Source organism: Bufo bufo, unplaced genomic scaffold, assembly GCF_905171765.1.
Source record: "Bufo bufo unplaced genomic scaffold, aBufBuf1.1, whole genome shotgun sequence".
Lineage (NCBI taxonomy): Eukaryota > Metazoa > Chordata > Amphibia > Anura > Bufonidae > Bufo > Bufo bufo.
The window spans coordinates 1-21,722 of record NW_024401231.1 but is presented as its reverse complement, the minus strand read 5'-3'; the positions used below and the strand labels follow the sequence as shown (position 1 = coordinate 21,722).

General features: G+C 43.9%; 8 non-coding genes across 8 annotated transcripts; all 8 read left to right on the top strand.

Moving 5' to 3' along the window:
- The first annotated feature begins 424 nt into the window (after window positions 1-424).
- TRNAD-GUC lies at window positions 425-496 on the top strand. The gene has a single exon. It is a non-coding gene; the product is annotated as a tRNA-Asp (tRNA).
- A 104-nt stretch (window positions 497-600) lies between these two features.
- On the top strand, window positions 601-674 carry TRNAI-AAU. Its single transcript has one exon. It is a non-coding gene; the product is annotated as a tRNA-Ile (tRNA).
- A 1,598-nt stretch (window positions 675-2,272) lies between these two features.
- Window positions 2,273-2,346, top strand: TRNAI-AAU. The gene has a single exon. It is a non-coding gene; the product is annotated as a tRNA-Ile (tRNA).
- Window positions 2,347-10,690: 8,344 nt separating this feature from the next.
- Window positions 10,691-10,764, top strand: TRNAI-AAU. The gene has a single exon. It is a non-coding gene; the product is annotated as a tRNA-Ile (tRNA).
- Window positions 10,765-12,158: 1,394 nt separating this feature from the next.
- On the top strand, window positions 12,159-12,232 carry TRNAI-AAU. Its single transcript has one exon. It is a non-coding gene; the product is annotated as a tRNA-Ile (tRNA).
- A 1,238-nt stretch (window positions 12,233-13,470) lies between these two features.
- Window positions 13,471-13,542, top strand: TRNAD-GUC. Its single transcript has one exon. It is a non-coding gene; the product is annotated as a tRNA-Asp (tRNA).
- A 7,325-nt stretch (window positions 13,543-20,867) lies between these two features.
- On the top strand, window positions 20,868-20,939 carry TRNAD-GUC. The gene has a single exon. It is a non-coding gene; the product is annotated as a tRNA-Asp (tRNA).
- A 104-nt stretch (window positions 20,940-21,043) lies between these two features.
- On the top strand, window positions 21,044-21,117 carry TRNAI-AAU. Its single transcript has one exon. It is a non-coding gene; the product is annotated as a tRNA-Ile (tRNA).
- The last annotated feature ends 605 nt before the right edge of the window (window positions 21,118-21,722 follow it).

Below are 21,722 nucleotides of genomic sequence, written 5' to 3'. Positions count from 1 at the left end.
TTCCAGCTGCTTAGTTCTGTGTCATGTCTCTCACTGCTATGCAATCCAGACATGACAAAGAACTAAGCATCTAAAATCAGGCTTTTGCTTTCCTATACAGTGCATGTAGGGAAGTGTGGGAATCAAAGTATTTCAGTTCAGTACTATTAGACTGACATCTAAGGGACAGGCCCCCGGCTATGGAGAAAGCAGAAAATAGCGGAGCAGCAGCTGCAGAAATAGGGGGCACAGAATTGTTGGGCAATGAGAAAGCAGCATAGTTTGCAGTTTTTGGTGAAGGTTCAGGCACGCTTTAAGCCATTTGTGCCGGTTTAACATTCATACTTCTTGTTTGTTAGCAGTTTCTCCTACCTCCAGGCCGATGCCATTGTTCTAAAAGGGCCGCTGAATCAGGGTCGTGTGACCCATCCCGACCACCAGCATTTCCTCGTTAGTATAGTGGTAAGTATCCCCGCCTGTCACGCGGGAGACCGGGGTTCGATTCCCCGACGGGGAGGCCTTGCATTTTCTTAGTATAAACGACTATGTTAAGAAAGAAAGAGAAAACATTAAATAAACCTGTAGAAACGAGACAATGTGCGTGGCAGGGTGTAAGCTCCTGGCCGGTTAGCTCAGTTGGTTAGAGCGTGGTGCTAATAACGCCAAGGTCGCGGGTTCGATCCCCGTACGGGCCATTCTGTTTTTCACCTCTATGCAGTAAAGGTGGTTTAACAAGTAAAATTGTGGCAGCAAATAGCATGCGTATAATTTCTGCTCACATATAGCATAGTGCTATCTCAGGGCACGCTGTGTTCATGTAAAGCACTATATCCTTATGTTGGAGAACATAAGAAATGTTTGGATTTCTTACGTTAGTCTGTTTTCCCTTAGTCCTAACAACATCACAAGTATCCCTCCCTATCTTATTTTACTTTATAATTAAAAACTGCATGGGTGGGGTTGTAGTCACCATCATGGTAGTTGGAGAGGGCAATTAATTAGTCATTTGATTATTTAAATTCCATCCGTCCTACCATTTCACACGGGCAGAATTACCCCATTGTTGTGCTGCTGTTAGGACTAAGGGAGAAAAAGATTGCTACGAACAGTACATAAAGGCAGCTAGAAATTCAGTACATAAAGGCAGCTAGAAATCTGTTGTTATTAAATGAAGTGTAACTTTTTACACAGGGTGTAAGCTCCTGGCCGATTAGCTCAGTTGGTTAGAGCGTGGTGCTAATAACGCCAAGGTCGCGGGTTGGTTAGAGCGTGGTGCTAATAACGCCAAGGTCGCGGGTTCGATCCCCGTACGGGCCGTTCTGTTTTTCACCTCTATGCAGTAAAGGTGGTTTAACAAGTAAAATTGTGGCAGCAAATAGCATGCGTATAATTTCTGCTCACATATAGCATAGTGCTATCTCAGGGCACGCTGTGTTCATGTAAAGCACTATATCCTTATGTTGGAGAACATAAGAAATGTTTGGATTTCTTACGTTAGTCTGTTTTCCCTTAGTCCTAACAACATCACAAGTATCCCTCCCTATCTTATTTTACTTTATAATTAAAAACTGCATGGGTGGGGTTGTAGTCACCATCATGGTAGTTGGAGAGGGCAATTAATTAGTCATTTGATTATTTAAATTCCATCCGTCCTACCATTTCACACGGGCAGAATTACCCCATTGTTGTGCTGCTGTTAGGACTAAGGGAGAAAAAGATTGCTACGAACAGTACATAAAGGCAGCTAGAAATTCAGTACATAAAGGCAGCTAGAAATCTGTTGTTATTAAATGAAGTGTAACTTTTTACACAAAGAGGAGTTATTATGGCAGTATGTTTGGTATCTAGCAACTTTGCTATGCAAGTAGGGTTAACATTGGAGAAAGCAGAAAATAGCGGAGCAGCAGCTGCAGAAATAGGGGGCACAGAATTGTTGGGCAATGAGAAAGCAGCATAGTTTGCAGATTTTGGTGAAGGTTCAGGCACGCTTTAAGCCATTTGTCCCGGTTTAACATTCTTACTTGTTTGTTAGCAGTTTCTCCTACCTCCAGGCCGATGCCATTGTTCTAAAAGGGCCGCTGAATCAGGGTCGTGTGACCCATCCCGACCACCAGCATTTCCTCGTTAGTATAGTGGTAAGTATCCCCGCCTGTCACGCGGGAGACCGCGGTTCGATTCCCCGACGGGGAGGCCTTGCATTTTCTTAGTATAAACGACTATGTTAAGAAAGAAGAGAAAACATTAAATAAACCTGTAGAAACGAGACAATGTGCGTGGCAGGGTGTAAGCTCCTGGCCGGTTAGCTCAGTTGGTTAGAGCGTGGTGCTAATAACGCCAAGGTCGCGGGTTCGATCCCCGTACGGGCCATTCTGTTTTTCACCTCTATGCAGTAAAGGTGGTTTAACAAGTAAAATTGTGGCAGCAAATAGCATGCGTATAATTTCTGCTCACATATAGCATAGTGCTATCTCAGGGCACGCTGTGTTCATGTAAAGCACTATATCCTTATGTTGGAGAACATAAGAAATGTTTGGATTTCTTACGTTAGTCTGTTTTCCCTTAGTCCTAACAACATCACAAGTATCCCTCCCTATCTTATTTTACTTTATAATTAAAAACTGCATGGGTGGGGTTGTAGTCACCATCATGGTAGTTGGAGAGGGCAATAAATTAGTCATTTGATTATTTAAATTCCATCCGTCCTACCATTTCACACGGGCAGAATTACCCCATTGTTGTGCTGCTGTTAGGACTAAGGGAGAAAAAGATTGCTACGAACAGTACATAAAGGCAGCTAGAAATTCAGTACATAAAGGCAGCTAGAAATCTGTTGTTATTAAATGGAGTGTAACTTTTTACACAAAGAGGAGTTATTATGGCAGTATGTTTGGTATCTAGCAACTTTGCTATGCAAGTAGGGTTAACATTTCTGCGTTTTTCCACTAGAAAAGTATCTGTATACTTTTGGCCCCTACATGTCTCCCTTCTACTAAATCTGCGGTTCAACCCCCTGTTGTCATGCTTTTTCTGTCCCAAGTAACACAGGAGCAGAGAGACAGACTACAGGAAGTTGGGGGGTGTCTATCTATCAAAGTGTGCTCCTATTTGCTCACCGGTAGCCTGCCTCTCCTAACAGCCAAACATGCAGCAAAGCAGCAGCTCATGTAAGTAAACTGAGCTCTTCCAGCTGCTTAGTTCTGTGTCATGTCTCTCACTGCTATGCAATCCAGACATGACAAAGAACTAAGCATCTAAAATCAGGCTTTTGCTTTCCTATACAGTGCATGTAGGGAAGTGTGGGAATCAAAGTATTTCAGTTCAGTACTATTAGACTGACATCTAAGGGACAGGCCCCCGGCTATGGAGAAAGCAGAAAATAGCGGAGCAGCAGCTGCAGAAATAGGGGGCACAGAATTGTTGGGCAATGAGAAAGCAGCATAGTTTGCAGTTTTTGGTGAAGGTTCAGGCACGCTTTAAGCCATTTGTGCCGGTTTAACATTCGTACTTCTTGTTTGTTAGCAGTTTCTCCTACCTCCAGGCCGATGCCATTGTTCTAAAAGGGCCGCTGAATCAGGGTCGTGTGACCCATCCTGACCACCAGCATTTCCTCGTTAGTATAGTGGTAAGTATCCCCGCCTGTCACGCGGGAGACCGCGGTTCGATTCCCCGACGGGGAGGCCTTGCATTTTCTTAGTATAAACGACTATGTTAAGAAAGAAAGAGAAAACATTAAATAAACCTGTAGAAACGAGACAATGTGCGTGGCAGGGTGTAAGCTCCTGGCCGGTTAGAGCGTGGTGCTAATAACGCCAAGGTCGCGGGTTCGATCCCCGTAGGGGCCATTCTGTTTTTCACCTCTATGCAGTAAAGGTGGTTTAACAAGTAAAATTGTGGCAGCGCTGCGCACAATCACGCATATACACGTCATCTCGCGAGACGCGAGATTTCGCTCCAAGCCGGCCCGTGCATGCGCATCGCGGGCCGGCAAAATTCAAAGAAGAAGTTCGTCACCAGCCTGCCAGGAACGATCATTGGCTGGCAGGCTGGCGATTTTTAAAAAATCCAATCCAAAGTCATATAACATATCATATTAGTAAATATGATCTGTTATATGGCTTCTCTGCTCCTCTGCTGGTCCTTTTCGTCGGTTGGATCCAGCAGAGAAGCAGACTGAACTGTAAGTACACCAAACACTTCACTGTAGCCCCTGATCACCCCCCTGCACCCCAATTAACCCTTTGATCACCCCTTTGATCGCCCCTGTCAATCACCAGTGAAAGGAAAAAAAGTGATCAGTGTAAACTGTCACTTTTTTTTTTTCACTAGTATTGGCTGTTAGGTTTTAGGGATAGTTTAGGCCCCTTGGTTAGGTAGTTAGCGTGAGTTAGCGGCCAGCCCACCGCACCGCAGTCACTTTTATTCGCTGAATAGCGTATCGCTAATCAGCATTTGTACTTTTATAGTATCTGTAAGTGATCAAAACTGATCACGGTCAGATCTATAATAGTATTAGTGTCACTTTAGTTCGCCCTCCACCCAAAACGCAGTGTTTGCCCGATCAGGCCTGATCGGTCGCCCACACGTGCGTTCACCCACGCCCGCCCCAACGCAGTGACAAAAAATATATATTTTTTGATCACTGCACATTCATTTTACACGCACTGCGGCGATAAAAAAATCAGTTTTGATATTTTTTATCAACCGCAGCGGCCTCCGGTACTTCGCTAGCCTCCCCTTTGTAAGACAGGCTTGCTTTTTTTCTTGGGTAGTCTCAGGGAATACCCCTAAATTTAGTAGTCCAAAATGTCAAACAGGGGGTATTCTTCTGAAGAGGCCTACAGGATTCTGACCCAGTCGGATGAGGAGTGGGAACCCTCATCTGATGAATCTAGCGGGTCAGAATATGAACCTGTGGAAAGCAGTGGCTCTCTGACCCAAAGTTCGGACGAGGAGGTGGAGGTCCCTGGCAGCACCAGGCGTACCCGGCCCCGTGTCGCTAGACCACAGGTTATGCAGGATCCGCTTCAAGAGCAGCAGAGTGGGGCTGTCGCTGCCGGATCACGTGGTGAGGCATACACCAGCAGCGCAGCCCTCCCTGGACCTAGTACCAGCACTGCCGTACAACATGGTGACGTGGCGAGCACCAGAAGGGCAGTTGAAGCTGGTACGGTGGCACGTGCACTAGTTACCCCGTCGCAGCCATAGCACAGACAGGCCCGTAGAGCCCCTAGAATCCCTGAGGTGCTGGCAAACCCTGATTGGCAGTCACCAACTTCAGCCGCACCTGTAGTTCCCCCTTTCACCGCCCAGTCTGGAGTTCCGGTTGAGACGGCTCAAATCGGTTCGGCCCTGGGATTTTTTGAGCTGTTCTTGACTGCGGAGCTCGTGGACTTAGTCGTGGCAGAGACCAACCAGTATGCCACACAATTTATATCCGCCAACCCGGGAAGCTTTTATGCCCAGCCTTTCCGGTGGAAACCAGTCCAAGTTTCCGAACTTAAAATTTTTTTGGGCCTTCTCCTCAACATGGGCCTGACAAAAAAGCATGAATTGCGGTCATATTGGTCAACGCACCCGATTCATCACATGCCCATGTTCTCTGCTGCTATGTCCAGGGCACGATTTGAGGCCATCCTCCGTTTCCTGCATTTTAGCGACAACACCACCTCCCGTCCCAGAGGCCACCCAGCTTTTGACCGGCTCCACAAAATTCGGCCCCTCATAGACCATTTCAACCAGAAATTTGCAGATTTGTATACCCCCGAGCAAAACATCTGCGTAGACGAGTCCCTAATACATTTTACCGGGCGCCTTGGCTTCAAACAGTACATCCCAAGCAAGCGTGCCCGGTATGGGGTCAAATTGTATAAGCTCTGTGAAAGGGCCACAGGCTATACCCACAAATTTCGGATCTATGAGGGAAAAGATCATACCCTGGAGCCGGTCGGTTGCCCTGACTACCTGGGGAGAAGTGGGAAGACAGTCTGGGACTTGGTGTCACCCTTATTCGGCAAGGGGTACCATCTTTATGTGGACAATTTTTACACAAGTGTGGCCCTCTTTAGGCATTTGTTTCTAGAACGGATTTGCGCCTGTGGCACCGCGCGAACTAGTCGCGTGGGCTTCCCCCAACGGCTTGTAACCACCCATCTTGCAAGAGGGGAGAGGGCTGCCTTGTGTAACGAAGAACTGCTCGCAGTGAAATGGAGAGACAAGCGTGACGTTTACATGCTCTCCTCCATTCACGCAGACACGACAATCCAAATTGAGCGAGCAACCCGTGTCATTGAAAAGCCCCTCTGTGTCCACGACTATAATGCGCTCATGGGAGGGGTGGACTTCAATGACCAGATGTTGTCTCCGTATTAAGTTTCCCGCAGAACCAGACGCTGGTATAAGAAGGTGTCTGTATATTTAATTCAATTGGCGCTGTACAATAGTTTTGTTCTCTACAGTAAGGCTGGGAGAACACGATCTTTCCTCAAATTCCAGGAAGAGATCATCGAGAACCTCCTTTACCCAGGAGGTACCGTGGCCCCATCCACCAGTGTAGTTAGCCGTCTACACGAGCGACATTTCCCCAGTGTCGTTCCTGGTACCTCAACCCAACGGTCACCCCGAAAAAGATGTCGTGTCTTTAGCAGGAGTGGAATAAGGCGTGACACCCGCTATTTCTGTCCTGACTGTCCTGACCACCCTGCCCTATGCTTTGGTGAGTGTTTCCGGAAGTACCACACACAGGTACACCTAGCATAGGGATTGCATCTCACAGGACAGGCACACAGGGCTATTAGGGCCCTTTTACTCTCAGCTGCTGCAAACCTCTCCTTTCACCTGGGATAAAGTGCATAACGTACTTCGCCACATCTTTGGGCGATTTGCGCTTTGCACATTGTCCCATGGGGAAGGAGAGGTTTGTTCTATAAAGGTAAAATAAACTAAACAAAAAAAAAATTACCGGTAAGTAAAAAAGTTAAAAAAGTTAAAAAAAAGTTAATATGTTCTGTTCTAAAGTTAATAAAGTTATTGCTTTGCGGCCTGGTTTTTTCTTTTTTTTTTTTTTTTTTTTTTACCTTTCAGGTGGACCAACCGATCGACTAGCTGCAGCACTGATGTGCATTCGGACAGAAGCATTGCGCTGCTGTCAGATTACACGCAAGTCGGTGTATGCGGCGCTGCAAGACGAGATTTCTCCTCTGCAGTAAAAGATATGTTTGCCGAGGCATATGAGCTGAGGAGGTGGCGGTGTTCATATACTTTGGCAAACACTTTGTATATATAAAAAAAAAAATCCCGGCAATGATTTATTCATCCACATCGATTGATGTGAATGGAGAAATCTGGTTTGCCAGGGCATACGAGCTGAAGTGGGTATGGATGTTGGGCGGAGCTCCTATGTCCTGGCAGACGCCTTTCCCCTCCTTTTTCTTTTTTTGGCAGAGATTTTTTCATCCACATTGATCGATGCGAATGAAGAAATCTGTGCCGTTCATTTTTTTCTTTCAGCCCAGAGGCTGAACGGAAAAAAAAAATCTCATTACCCGTATGCTCAATATAAGGAGAATAGCAGAAACTCCTAATGCTGGGCATACATGTAATGATTGCGGAGACCCTCAAATGCCAGGGCAGTACAAACACCCCACAAATAACACCATTTTGGAAAGAAGACACCCCAAGGTATTCGCTGAGGGGCATATTGAGTCCATGAAAGATTGAAATTTTTGTCCCAAGTTAGCGGAAAGGGAGACTTTGTGAGAACAAAATCAAAAAAATCAATTTCCGCTAACTTGTGCCAAAAAATTTTTTTTTCAATGAACTCGCCATGCCCCTCATTGAATACCTTGGGGTGTCTTCTTTCCAAAATGGGGTCACATGTGGGGTATTTATACTGCCCTGGCATTTTAGGGGCCCCAAAGCGTGAGAAGAAGTCTGGTATCCAAATGTCTAAAAATGCCCTCCTAAAAGGAATTTGGGCCCCTTTGCCCACCTAGGCTGCAAAAAAGTGTCACACATCTGGTATCTCTGTATTCAGGAGAAGTTGAGGAATGTGTTTTGGGGTGTCTTTTTACATATACCCATGCTGGGTGAGATAAATATCTTGGTCAAATGCCAACTTTGTATAAAAAAATGGGAAAAGTTGTCTTTTGCCAAGATATTTCTCTCACCCAGCATGGGTATATGTAAAATGACACCACAAAACACATTCCCCACCTTCTCCTGAGTACGGAGATACCAGATGTGTGACACTTTTTTGCAGCCTAGGTGGGCAAAGGGTCCCACATTCCAAAGAGCACCTTTCGGATTTCACAGGTCATTTACCTACTTACCACACATTAGGGCCCCTGGAAAATGCCAGGGCAGTATAACTACCCCACAAGTGACCCCATTTTGGAAAGAAGACACCCCAAGGTATTCCGTGAGGGGCATGGCAAGTTCCTGGAATTTTTTATTTTTTGTCACAAGTTAGTGGAAAATGATGATTTTTTTTTTTTTTTTTCATACAAAGTCTCATATTCCACTAACTTGTGACAAAAAATAAAAACTTCCATGAACTCACTATGCCCATCAGCGAATACCTTGGGGTCTCTTCTTTCCAAAATGGGGTCACTTGTGGGGTAGTTATACTGCCCTGGCATTCTAGGGGCCCAAATGTGTGGTAAGGAGTTTGAAATCAAATTCTGTAAAAAATGACGTGTGAAATCCGAAAGGTGCTCTTTGGAATATGGGCCCCTTTGCCCACCTAGGCTGCAAAAAAGTGTCACACATCTGGTATCTCCGTACTCAGGAGAAGGTGGGGAATGTGTTTTGGGGTGTGATTTTACATATACCCATGCTGGGTGAGAGAAATATCTTGGCAAAAGACAACTTTTCCCATTTTTTTATACAAAGTTGGCATTTGACCAAGATATTTATCTCACCCAGCATGGGTATATGTAAAAAGACACCCCAAAACACATTCCTCAACTTCTCCTGAGTACGGAGATACCAGATGTGTGACACTTTTTTGCAGCCTAGGTGGGCAAAGGGGCCCACATTCCAAAGAGCACCTTTCGGATTTCACAGGTCATTTTTTACTGAATTTGATTTCAAACTCCTTACCACACATTTGGGCCCCTAGAATGCCAGGGCAGTATAACTACCCCACAAGTGACCCCATTTTGGAAAGAAGAGACCCCAAGGTATTCGCTGATGGGCATAGTGAGTTCATGGAAGTTTTTATTTTTTGTCACAAGTTAGTGGAATATGAGACTTTGTATAAAAAAAAAAAAAAAAATCATCATTTTCCACTAACTTGTGACAAAAAATAAAAAATTCGAGGAACTCGCCATGCCCCTCACGGAATACCTTGGGGTGTCTTCTTTCCAAAATGGGGTCACTTGTGGGGTAGTTATACTGCCCTGGCATTCTAGGGGCCCAAATGTGTGGTAAGGAGTTTGAAATCAAATTCTGTAAAAAATGACCTGTGAAATCCGAAAGGTGCTCTTTGGAATATGGGCCCCTTTGCCCACCTAGGCTGCAAAAAAGTGTCACACATCTGGTATCTCTGTACTCAGGAGAAGGTGGGGAATGTGTTTTGTGGTGTCATTTTACATATACCCATGCTGGGTGAGAGAAATATCTTGGCAAAAGACAACTTTTCCCATTTTTTTATACAAAGTTGTCATTTGACCAAGATATTTATCTCACCCAGCATGGGTATATGTAAAAAGACACCCCAAAACACATTCCTCAACTTCTCCTGAGTACGGAGATACCAGATGTGTGACACTTTTTTGCAGCCTAGGTGGGCAAAGGGGCCCACATTCCAAAGAGCACCTTTCGGATTTCACAGGTCATTTTTTACTGAATTTGATTTCAAACTCCTTACCACACATTTGGGCCCCTAGAATGCCAGGGCAGTATAACTACCCCACAAGTGACCCCATTTTGGAAATAAGAGACCCCAAGGTATTCGCTGATGGGCATAGTGAGTTCATGGAAGTTTTTATTTTTTGTCACAAGTTAGTGGAATATGAGACTTTGTATGAAAAAAAAAAAAAATCATCATTTTCCACTAACTTGTGACAAAAAATAAAAAATTCTAGGAACTCGCCATGCCCCTCACGGAATACCTTGGGGTGTCTTCTTTCCAAAATGGGGTCATTTGTGGGGTGTTTGTACTGTCTGGGCATTGTAGAACCTCAGGAAACATGACAGGTGCTCAGAAAGTCAGAGCTGCTTCAAAAAGCGAAAATTCACATTTTTGTACCATAGTTTGTAAACGCTATAACTTTTACCCAAACCATTTTTTTTTTACCCAAACATTTTTTTTTATCAAAGACATGTAGAACAATAAATTTAGAGCAAAATTTATATATGGATCTCGTTTTTTTTTGCAAAATTGTACAACTGAAAGTGAAAAATGTCATTTTTTTGCAAAAAAATCGTTAAATTTCGATTAATAACAAAAAAAGTAAAAATGTCAGCAGCAAAGAAATACCACCAAATGAAAGCTCTATTAGTGAGAAGAAAAGGAGGTAAAATTCATTTGGGTGGTAAGTTGCATGACCGAGCAATAAACGGTGAAATTAGTGTAGGTCAGAAGTGTAAAAAGTGGCCTGGTCTTTCAGGGTGTTTAAGCACTGGGGGCTGAGGTGGTTAAGAAAGAAAGAGAAAACATTAAATAAACCTGTAGAAACGAGACAATGTGCGTGGCAGGGTGTAAGCTCCTGGCCGGTTAGCTCAGTTGGTTAGAGCGTGGTGCTAATAACGCCAAGGTCGCGGGTTCGATCCCCGTACGGGCCATTCTGTTTTTCACCTGTATGCAGTAAAGGTGGTTTAACAAGTAAAATTGTGGCAGCAAATAGCATGCGTATAATTTCTGCTCACATATAGCATAGTGCCATCTCAGGGCACGCTGTGTTCATGTAAAGCACTATATCCTTATGTTGGAGAACATAAGAAATGTTTGGATTTCTTACGTTAGTCCTAACAACATCACAAGTATCCCTCCCTATCTTATTTTACTTTATAATTAAAAACTGCATGGGTGGGGTTGTAGTCACCATCATGGTAGTTGGAGAGGGCAATTAATTAGTCATTTGATTATTTAAATTCCATCCGTCCTACCATTTCACACGGGCAGAATTACCCCATTGTTGTGCTGCTGTTAGGACTAAGGGAGAAAAAGATTGCTACGAACAGTACATAAAGGCAGCTAGAAATTCAGTACATAAAGGCAGCTAGAAATCTGTTGTTATTAAATGGAGTGTAAATTTTTACACAAAGAGGAGTTATTATGGCAGTATGTTTGGTATCTAGCAACTTTGCTATGCAAGTAGGGTTAACATTTCTGCGTTTTTCCACTAGAAAAGTATCTGTATACTTTTGGCCCCTACATGTCTCCCTTCTACTAAATCTGCGGTTCAACCCCCTGTTGTCATGCTTTTTCTGGCCCAAGTAACACAGGAGCAGAGAGACAGACTACAGGAAGTTGGGGGGTGTCTATCTATCAAAGTGTGCTCCTATTTGCTCACCGGTAGCCTGCCTCTCCTAACAGCCAAACATGCAGCAAAGCAGCAGCTCATGTAAGTAAACTGAGCTCTTCCAGCTGCTTAGTTCTGTGTCATGTCTCTCACTGCTATGCAATCCAGACATGACAAAGAACTAAGCATCTAAAATCAGGCTTTTGCTTTCCTATACAGTGCATGTAGGGAAGTGTGGGAATCAAAGTATTTCAGTTCAGTACTATTAGACTGACATCTAAGGGACAGGCCCCCGGCTATGGAGAAAGCAGAAAATAGCGGAGCAGCAGCTGCAGAAATAGGGGGCACAGAATTGTTGGGCAATGAGAAAGCAGCATAGTTTGCAGTTTTTGGTGAAGGTTCAGGCACGCTTTAAGCCATTTGTGCCGGTTTAACATTCGTACTTCTTGTTTGTTAGCAGTTTCTCCTACCTCCAGGCCGATGCCATTGTTCTAAAAGGGCCGCTGAATCAGGGTCGTGTGACCCATCCCGACCACCAGCATTTCCTCGTTAGTATAGTGGTAAGTATCCTGACTGTCACGCGTGAGACCGGTGTTCGATTCCCTGACGTGGAGGCCTTGCATTTTCTTAGTATAAACGACTATGTTAAGAAAGAGAAAACATTAAATAAACCTGTAGAAACGAGACAATGTGCGTGGCAGGGTGTAAGCTCCTGGCCGGTTAGCTCAGTTGGTTAGAGCGTGGTGCTAATAACGCCAAGGTCGCGGGTTCGATCCCCGTACGGGCCATTCCGTTTTTCACCTGTATGCAGTAAAGGTGGTTTAACAAGTAAAATTGTGGCAGCAAATAGCATGCGTATAATTTCTGCTCACATATAGCATAGTGCCATCTCAGGGCACGCTGTGTTCATGTAAAGCACTATATCCTTATGTTGGAGAACATAAGAAATGTTTGGATTTCTTACGTTAGTCTGTTTTCCCTTAGTCCTAACAACATCACAAGTATCCCTCCCTATCTTATTTTACTTTATAATTAAAAACTGCATGGGTGGCGTTGTAGTCACCATCATGGTAGTTGGAGAGGGCAATAAATTAGTCATTTGATTATTTAAATTCCATCCGTCCTACCATTTCACACGGGCAGAATTACCCCATTGTTGTGCTGCTGTTAGGACTAAGGGAGAAAAAGATTGCTACGAACAGTACATAAAGGCAGCTAGAAATTCAGTACATAAAGGCAGCTAGAAATCTGTTGTTATTAAATTGAGTGTAACTTTTTACACAAAGAGGAGTTATTATGGCAGTATGTTTGGTATCTAGCAACTTTGCTATGCAAGTAGGGTTAACATTTCTGCGTTTTTCCACTAGAAAAGTATCTGTATACTTTTGGCCCCTACATGTCTCCCTTCTACTAAATCTGCGGTTCAACCCCCTGTTGTCATGCTTTTTCTGTCCCAAGTAACACAGGAGCAGAGAGACAGACTACAGGAAGTTGGGGGGTGTCTATCTATCAAAGTGTGCTCCTATTTGCTCACCGGTAGCCTGCCTCTCTTAACAGCCAAACATGTAGCAAAGCAGCAGCTCATGTAAGTAAACTGAGCTCTTCCAGCTGCTTAGTTCTGTGTCATGTCTCTCACTGCTATGCAATCCAGACATGACAAAGAACTAAGCATCTAAAATCAGGCTTTTGCTTTCCTATACAGTGCATGTAGGGAAGTGTGGGAATCAAAGTATTTCAGTTCAGTACTATTAGACTGACATCTAAGGGACAGGCCCCCGGCTATGGAGAAAGCAGAAAATAGCGGAGCAGCAGCTGCAGAAATAGGGGGCACAGAATTGTTGGGCAATGAGAAAGCAGCATAGTTTGCAGTTTTTGGTGAAGGTTCAGGCACGCTTTAAGCCATTTGTGCCGGTTTAACATTCGTACTTCTTGTTTGTTAGCAGTTTCTCCTACCTCCAGGCCGATGCCATTGTTCTAAAAGGGCTGCTGAATCAGGGTCGTGTGACCTATTCAGATCACCAGCATTTCCTCGTTAGTATAGTGGTAAGTATCCCCGCCTGTCACGCGGGAGACCGGGGTTCGATTCCCCGACGGGGAGGCCTTGCATTTTCTTAGTATAAACGACTATGTTAACAAAGAAAGAGAAAACATTAAATAAACCTGTAGAAACGAGACAATGTGCGTGGCAGGGTGTAAGCTTCTGGCCGGTTAAAGCGTGGTGCTAATAACGCCAAGGTCGTGGGTTCGATCCCCGTACGGGCCATTCTGTTTTTCACCTCTATGCAGTAAAGGTGGTTTAACAAGTAAAATTGTGGCAGCAAATAGCATGCGTATAATTTCTGCTCACATATAGCATAGTGCTATCTCAGGGCACGCTGTGTTCATGTAAAGCACTATATCCTTATGTTGGAGAACATAAGAAATGTTTGGATTTCTTACGTTAGTCTGTTTTCCCTTAGTCCTAACAACATCACAAGTATCCCTCCCTATCTTATTTTACTTTATAATTAAAAACTGCATGAGTGGGGTTGTAGTCACCATCATGGTAGTTGGAGAGGGCAATTAATTAGTCATTTGATTATTTAAATTCCATCCGTCCTACCATTTCACACGGGCAGAATTACCCCATTGTTGTGCTGCTGTTAGGACTAAGGGAGAAAAAGATTGCTACGAACAGTACATAAAGGCAGCTAGAAATTCAGTACATAAAGGCAGCTAGAAATCTGTTGTTATTAAATGGAGTGTAACTTTTTACACAAAGAGGAGTTATTATGGCAGTATATTTGGTATCTAGCAACTTTGCTATGCAAGTAGGGTTAACATTTCTGCGTTTTTCCACTAGAAAAGTATCTGTATACTTTTGGCCCCTACATGTCTCCCTTCTACTAAATCTGCGGTTCAACCCCCTGTTGTCATGCTTTTTCTGTCCCAAGTAACACAGGAGCAGAGAGACAGACTACAGGAAGTTGGGGGGTGTCTATCTATCAACGTGTGCTCCTATTTGCTCACCGGTAGCCTGCCTCTCCTAACAGCCAAACATGCAGCAAAGCAGCAGCTCATGTAAGTAAACTGAGCTCTTCCAGCTGCTTAGTTCTGTGTCATGTCTCTCACTTCTATGCAATCCAGACATGACAAAGAACTAAGCATCTAAAATCAGGCTTTTGCTTTCCTATACAGTGCATGTAGGGAAGTGTGGGAATCAAAGTATTTCAGTTCAGTACTATTAGACTGACATCTAAGGGACAGGCCCCCGGCTATGGAGAAAGCAGAAAATAGCGGAGCAGCAGCTGCAGAAATAGGGGGCACAGAAATGTTGGGCAATGAGAAAGCAGCATAGTTTGCAGTTTTTGGTGAAGGTTCAGGCACGCTTTAAGCCATTTGTGCCGGTTTAACATTCGTACTTCTTGTTTGTTAGCAGTTTCTCCTACCTCCAGGCCGATGCCATTGTTCTAAAAGGGCCGCTGAATCAGGGTCGTGTGACCCATCCCGACCACCAGCATTTCCTCGTTAGTATAGTGGTAAGTATCCCCGCCTGTCACGCGGGAGACCGGGGTTCGATTCACCGACGGGGAGGCCTTGCATTTTCTTAGTATAAACGACTATGTTAAGAAAGAAAGAGAAAACATTAAATAAACTTGTAGACACGAGACAATGTGTGTGGCAGGGTGTAAGCTCCTGGCCGGTTAGCTCAGTTGGTTAGAGCGTGGTGCTAATAATGCCGAGGTCACGGGTTCAATCCCCGTACGGGCCATTCTGTTTTTCACCTGTATGCAGTAAAGGTGGTTTAACAAGTAAAATTGTGGCAGCAAATAGCATGCGTATAATTTCTGCTCACATATAGCATAGTGCCATCTCAGGGCACGCTGTGTTCATGTAAAGCACTATATCCTTATGTTGGAGAACATAAGAAATGTTTGGATTTCTTACGTTAGTCTGTTTTCCCTTAGTCCTAACAACATCACAAGTATCCCTCCCTATCTTATTTTACTTTATAATTAAAAACTGCATGGGTGAGGTTGTAGTCACCATCATGGTAGTTGGAGAGGGCAATAAATTAGTCATTTGATTATTTAAATTCCATCCGTCCTACCATTTCACACGGGCAGAATTACCCCATTGTTGTGCTGCTGTTAGGACTAAGGGAGAAAAAGATTGCTACGAACAGTACATAAAGGCAGCTAGAAATTCAGTACATAAAGGCAGCTAGAAATCTGTTGTTATTAAATGGAGTGTAACTTTTTACACAAAGAGGAGTTATTATGGCAGTATGTTTGGTATCTAGCAACTTTGCTATGCAAGTAGGGTTAACATTTCTGCGTTTTTCCACTAGAAAAGTATCTGTATACTTTTGGCCCCTACATGTCTCCCTTCTACTAAATCTGCGGTTCAACCCCCTGTTGTCATGCTTTTTCTGTCCCAAGTAACACAGGAGCAGAGAGACAGACTACAGGAAGTTGGGGGGTGTCTATCTATCAAAGTGTGCTCCTATTTGCTCACCGGTAGCCTGCCTCTCCTAACAGCCAAACATGCAGCAAAGCAGCAGCTCATGTAAGTAAACTGAGCTCTTCCAGCTGCTTAGTTCTGTGTCATGTCTCTCACTGCTATGCAATCCAGACATGACAAAGAACTAAGCATCTAAAATCAGGCTTTTGCTTTCCTATACAGTGCATGTAGGGAAGTGTGGGAATCAAAGTATTTCAGTTCAGTACTATTAGACTGACATCTAAGGGACAGGCCCCCGGCTATGGAGAAAGCAGAAAATAGCGGAGCAGCAGCTGCAGAAATAGGGGGCACAGAATTGTTGGGCAATGAGAAAGCAGCATAGTTTGCAGTTTTTGGTGAAGGTTCAGGCACGCTTTAAGCCATTTGTGCCGGTTTAACATTCGTACTTCTTGTTTGTTAGCAGTTTCTCCTACCTCCAGGCCGATGCCATTGTTCTAAAAGGGCCGCTGAATCAGGGTCGTGTGACCCATCCCGACCACCAGAATTTCCTCGTTAGTATAGTGGTAAGTATCCTGACTGTCACGCGTGAGACCGGGGTTCGATTCCCCGACGTGGAGGCCTTGCATTTTCTTAGTATAAACGACTATGTTAACAAAGAAAGAGAAAACATTAAATAAACCTGTAGAAACGAGACAATGTGCGTGGCAGGGTGTAAGCTTCTAGCCGGTTAAAGCGTGGTGCTAATAACGCCAAGGTCGCGGGTTCGATCCCCGTACGGGCCATTCTGTTTTTCACCTCTATGCAGTAAAGGTGGTTTAACAAGTAAAATTGTGGCAGCAAATAGCATGCGTATAATTTCTGCTCACATATAGCATAGTGCTATCTCAGGGCACGCTGTGTTCATGTAAAGCACTATATCCTTATGTTGGAGAACATAAGAAATGTTTGGATTTCTTACGTTAGTCCTAACAACATCACAAGTATCCCTCCCTATCTTATTTTACTTTATAATTAAAAACTGCATGGGTGGGGTTGTAGTCACCATCATGGTAGTTGGAGAGGGCAATTAATTAGTCATTTGATTATTTAAATTCCATCCGTCCTACCATTTCACACGGGCAGAATTACGCCATTGTTGTGCTGCTGTTAGGACTAAGGGAGAAAAAGATTGCTACAAACAGTACATAAAGGCAGCTAGAAATTCAGTACATAAAGGCAGCTAGAAATCTGTTGTTATTAAATGGAGTGTAAATTTTTACACAAAGAGGAGTTATTATGGCAGTATGCTTGGTATCTAGCAACTTTGCTATGCAAGTAGGGTTAACATTTCTGCGTTTTTCCACTAGAAAAGTATCTGTATACTTTTGGCCCCTACATGTCTCCCTTCTACTAAATCTGCGGTTCAACCCCCTGTTGTCATGCTTTTTCTGTCCCAAGTAACACAGGAGCAGAGAGACAGACTACAGGAAGTTGGGGGGTGTCTATCTATCAAAGTGTGCTCCTATTTGCTCACCGGTAGCCTGCCTCTCCTAACAGCCAAACATGCAGCAAAGCAGCAGCTCATGTAAGTAAACTGAGCTCTTCCAGCTGCTTAGTTCTGTGTCATGTCTCTCACTGCTATGCAATCCAGACATGACAAAGAACTAAGCATCTAAAATCAGGCTTTTGCTTTCCTATACAGTGCATGTAGGGAAGTGTGGGAATCAAAGTATTTCAGTTCAGTACTATTAGACTGACATCTAAGGGACAGGCCCCCGGCTATGGAGAAAGCAGAAAATAGCGGAGCAGCAGCTGCAGAAATAGGGGGCACAGAATTGTTGGGCAATGAGAAAGCAGCATAGTTTGCAGTTTTTGGTGAAGGTTCAGGCACGCTTTAAGCCATTTGTGCCGGTTTAACATTCGTACTTCTTGTTTGTTAGCAGTTTCTCCTACCTCCAGGCCGATGCCATTGTTCTAAAAGGGCCGCTGAATCAGGGTCGTGTGACCCATCCCGACCACCAGCATTTCCTCGTTAGTATAGTGGTAAGTATCCCCACCTGTCACGCGGGAGACCGGGGTTCGATTCCCCGACGTGGAGGCCTTGCATTTTCTTAGTATAAACGACTATGTTAAGAAAGAAAGAGAAAACATTAAATAAACCTGTAGAAACGAGACAATGTGCGTGGCAGGGTGTAAGCTCCTGGCCGGTTAGCTCAGTTGGTTAGAGCGTGGTGCTAATAACGCCGAGGTCGCTGGTTTGATCCCTGTACGGGCCATTCTGTTTTTCACCTATATGCAGTAAAGGTGGTTTAACAAGTAAAATTGTGGCAGCAAATAGCATGCGTATAATTTCTGCTCACATATAGCATAGTGCCATCTCAGGGCACGCTGTGTTCATGTAAAGCACTATATCCTTATGTTGGAGAACATAAGAAATGTTTGGATTTCTTACGTTAGTCTGTTTTCCCTTAGTCCTAACAACATCACAAGTATCCCTCCCTATCTTATTTTACTTTATAATTAAAAACTGCATGGGTGGGGTTGTAGTCACCATCATGGTAGTTGGAGAGGGCAATTAATTAGTCATTTGATTATTTAAATTCCATCCGTCCTACCATTTCACACGGGCAGAATTACCCCATTGTTGTGCTGCTGTTAGGACTAAGGGAGAAAAAGATTGCTACGAACAGTACATAAAGGCAGCTAGAAATTCAGTACATAAAGGCAGCTAGAAATCTGTTGTTATTAAATGGAGTGTAACTTTTTACACAAAGAGGAGTTATTATGGCAGTATGTTTGGTATCTAGCAACTTTGCTATGCAAGTAGGGTTAACATTTCTGCGTTTTTCCACTAGAAAAGTATCTGTATACTTTTGGCCCCTACATGTCTCCCTTCTACTAAATCTGCGGTTCAACCCCCTGTTGTCATGCTTTTTCTGTCCCAAGTAACACAGGAGCAGAGAGACAGACTACAGGAAGTTGGGGGGTGTCTATCTATCAAAGTGTGCTCCTATTTGCTCACCGGTAGCCTGCCTCTCCTAACAGCCAAACATGCAGCAAAGCAGCAGCTCATGTAAGTAAACTGAGCTCTTCCAGCTGCTTAGTTCTGTGTCATGTCTCTCACTGCTATGCAATCCAGACATGACAAAGAACTAAGCATCTAAAATCAGGCTTTTGCTTTCCTATACAGTGCATGTAGGGAAGTGTGGGAATCAAAGTATTTCAGTTCAGTACTATTAGACTGACATCTAAGGGACAGGCCCCCGGCTATGGAGAAAGCAGAAAATAGCGGAGCAGCAGCTGCAGAAATAGGGGGCACAGAATTGTTGGGCAATGAGAAAGCAGCATAGTTTGCAGTTTTTGGTGAAGGTTCAGGCACGCTTTAAGCCATTTGTGCCGGTTTAACATTCGTACTTCTTGTTTGTTAGCAGTTTCTCCTACCTCCAGGCCGATGCCATTGTTCTAAAAGGGCCGCTGAATCAGGGTCGTGTGACCCATCCCGACCACCAGCATTTCCTCGTTAGTATAGTGGTAAGTATCCTGACTGTCACGCGTGAGACCGGGGTTCGATTCCCCGACGTGGAGGCCTTGCATTTTCTTAGTATAAACGACTATGTTAAGAAAGAAAGAGAAAACATTAAATAAACCTGTAGAAACGAGACAATGTGCGTGGCAGGGTGTAAGCTCCTGGCCGGTTAGCTCAGTTGGTTAGAGCGTGGTGCTAATAACGCCAAGGTCGCGGGTTTGATCCCCGTACGGGCCATTCTGTTTTTCACCTCTATGCAGTAAAGGTGGTTTAACAAGTAAAATTGTGGCAGCAAATAGCATGCGTATAATTTCTGCTCACATATAGCATAGTGCTATCTCAGGGCACGCTGTGTTCATGTAAAGCACTATATCCTTATGTTGGAGAACATAAGAAATGTTTGGATTTCTTACGTTAGTCTGTTTTCCCTTAGTCCTAACAACATCACAAGTATCCCTCCCTATCTTATTTTACTTTATAATTAAAAACTGCATGGGTGGGGTTGTAGTCACCATCATGGTAGTTGGAGAGGGCAATTAATTAGTCATTTGATTATTTAAATTCCATCCGTCCTACCATTTCACACGGGCAGAATTACCCCATTGTTGTGCTGCTGTTAGGACTAAGGGAGAAAAAGATTGCTACGAACAGTACATAAAGGCAGCTAGAAATTCAGTACATAAAGGCAGCTAGAAATCTGTTGTTATTAAATGGAGTGTAACTTTTTACACAAAGAGGAGTTATTATGGCAGTATGTTTGGTATCTAGCAACTTTGCTATGCAAGTAGGGTTAACATTTCTGCGTTTTTCCACTAGAAAAGTATCTGTATACTTTTGGCCCCTACATGTCTCCCTTCTACTAAATCTGCGGTTCAACCCCCTGTTGTCATGCTTTTTCTGTCCCAAGTAACACAGGAGCAGAGAGACAGACTACAGGAAGTTGGGGGGTGTCTATCTATCAAAGTGTGCTCCTATTTGCTCACCGGTAGCCTGCCTCTCCTAACAGCCAAACATGCAGCAAAGCAGCAGCTCATGTAAGTAAACTGAGCTCTTCCAGCTGCTTAGTTCTGTGTCATGTCTCTCACTGCTATGCAATCCAGACATGACAAAGAACTAAGCATCTAAAATCAGGCTTTTGCTTTCCTATACAGTGCATGTAGGGAAGTGTGGGAATCAAAGTATTTCAGTTCAGTACTATTAGACTGACATCTAAGGGACAGGCCCCCGGCTATGGAGAAAGCAGAAAATAGCGGAGCAGCAGCTGCAGAAATAGGGGGCACAGAATTGTTGGGCAATGAGAAAGCAGCATAGTTTGCAGTTTTTGGTGAAGGTTCAGGCACGCTTTAAGCCATTTGTGCCGGTTTAACATTCGTACTTCTTGTTTGTTAGCAGTTTCTCCTACCTCCAGGCCGATGCCATTGTTCTAAAAGGGCCGCTGAATCAGGGTCGTGTGACCCATCCCGACCACCAGCATTTCCTCGTTAGTATAGTGGTAAGTATCCCCGCCTGTCACGCGGGAGACCGGGGTTCGATTCCCCGACGGGGAGGCCTTGCATTTTCTTAGTATAAACGACTATGTTAAGAAAGAAAGAGAAAACATTAAATAAACCTGTAGAAACGAGACAATGTGCGTGGCAGGGTGTAAGCTCCTGGCCGGTTAGCTCAGTTGGTTAGAGCGTGGTGCTAATAACGCCAAGGTCGCGGGTTCGATCCCCGTACGGGCCATTCTGTTTTTCACCTCTATGCAGTAAAGGTGGTTTAACAAGTAAAATTGTGGCAGCAAATAGCATGCGTATAATTTCTGCTCACATATAGCATAGTGCCATCTCAGGGCACGCTGTGTTCATGTAAAGCACTATATCCTTATGTTGGAGAACATAAGAAATGTTTGGATTTCTTACGTTAGTCTGTTTCCCTTAGTCCTAACAACATCACAAGTATCCCTCCCTATCTTATTTTACTTTATAATTAAAAACTGCATGGGTGGGGTTGTAGTCACCATCATGGTAGTTGGAGAGGGCAATAAATTAGTCATTTGATTATTTAAATTCCATCCGTCCTACCATTTCACACGGGCAGAATTACCCCATTGTTGTGCTGCTGTTAGGACTAAGGGAGAAAAAGATTGCTACGAACAGTACATAAAGGCAGCTAGAAATTCAGTACATAAAGGCAGCTAGAAATCTGTTGTTATTAAATGGAGTGTAACTTTTTACACAAAGAGGAGTTATTATGGCAGTATGTTTGGTATCTAGCAACTTTGCTATGCAAGTAGGGTTAACATTTCTGCGTTTTTCCACTAGAAAAGTATCTGTATACTTTTGGCCCCT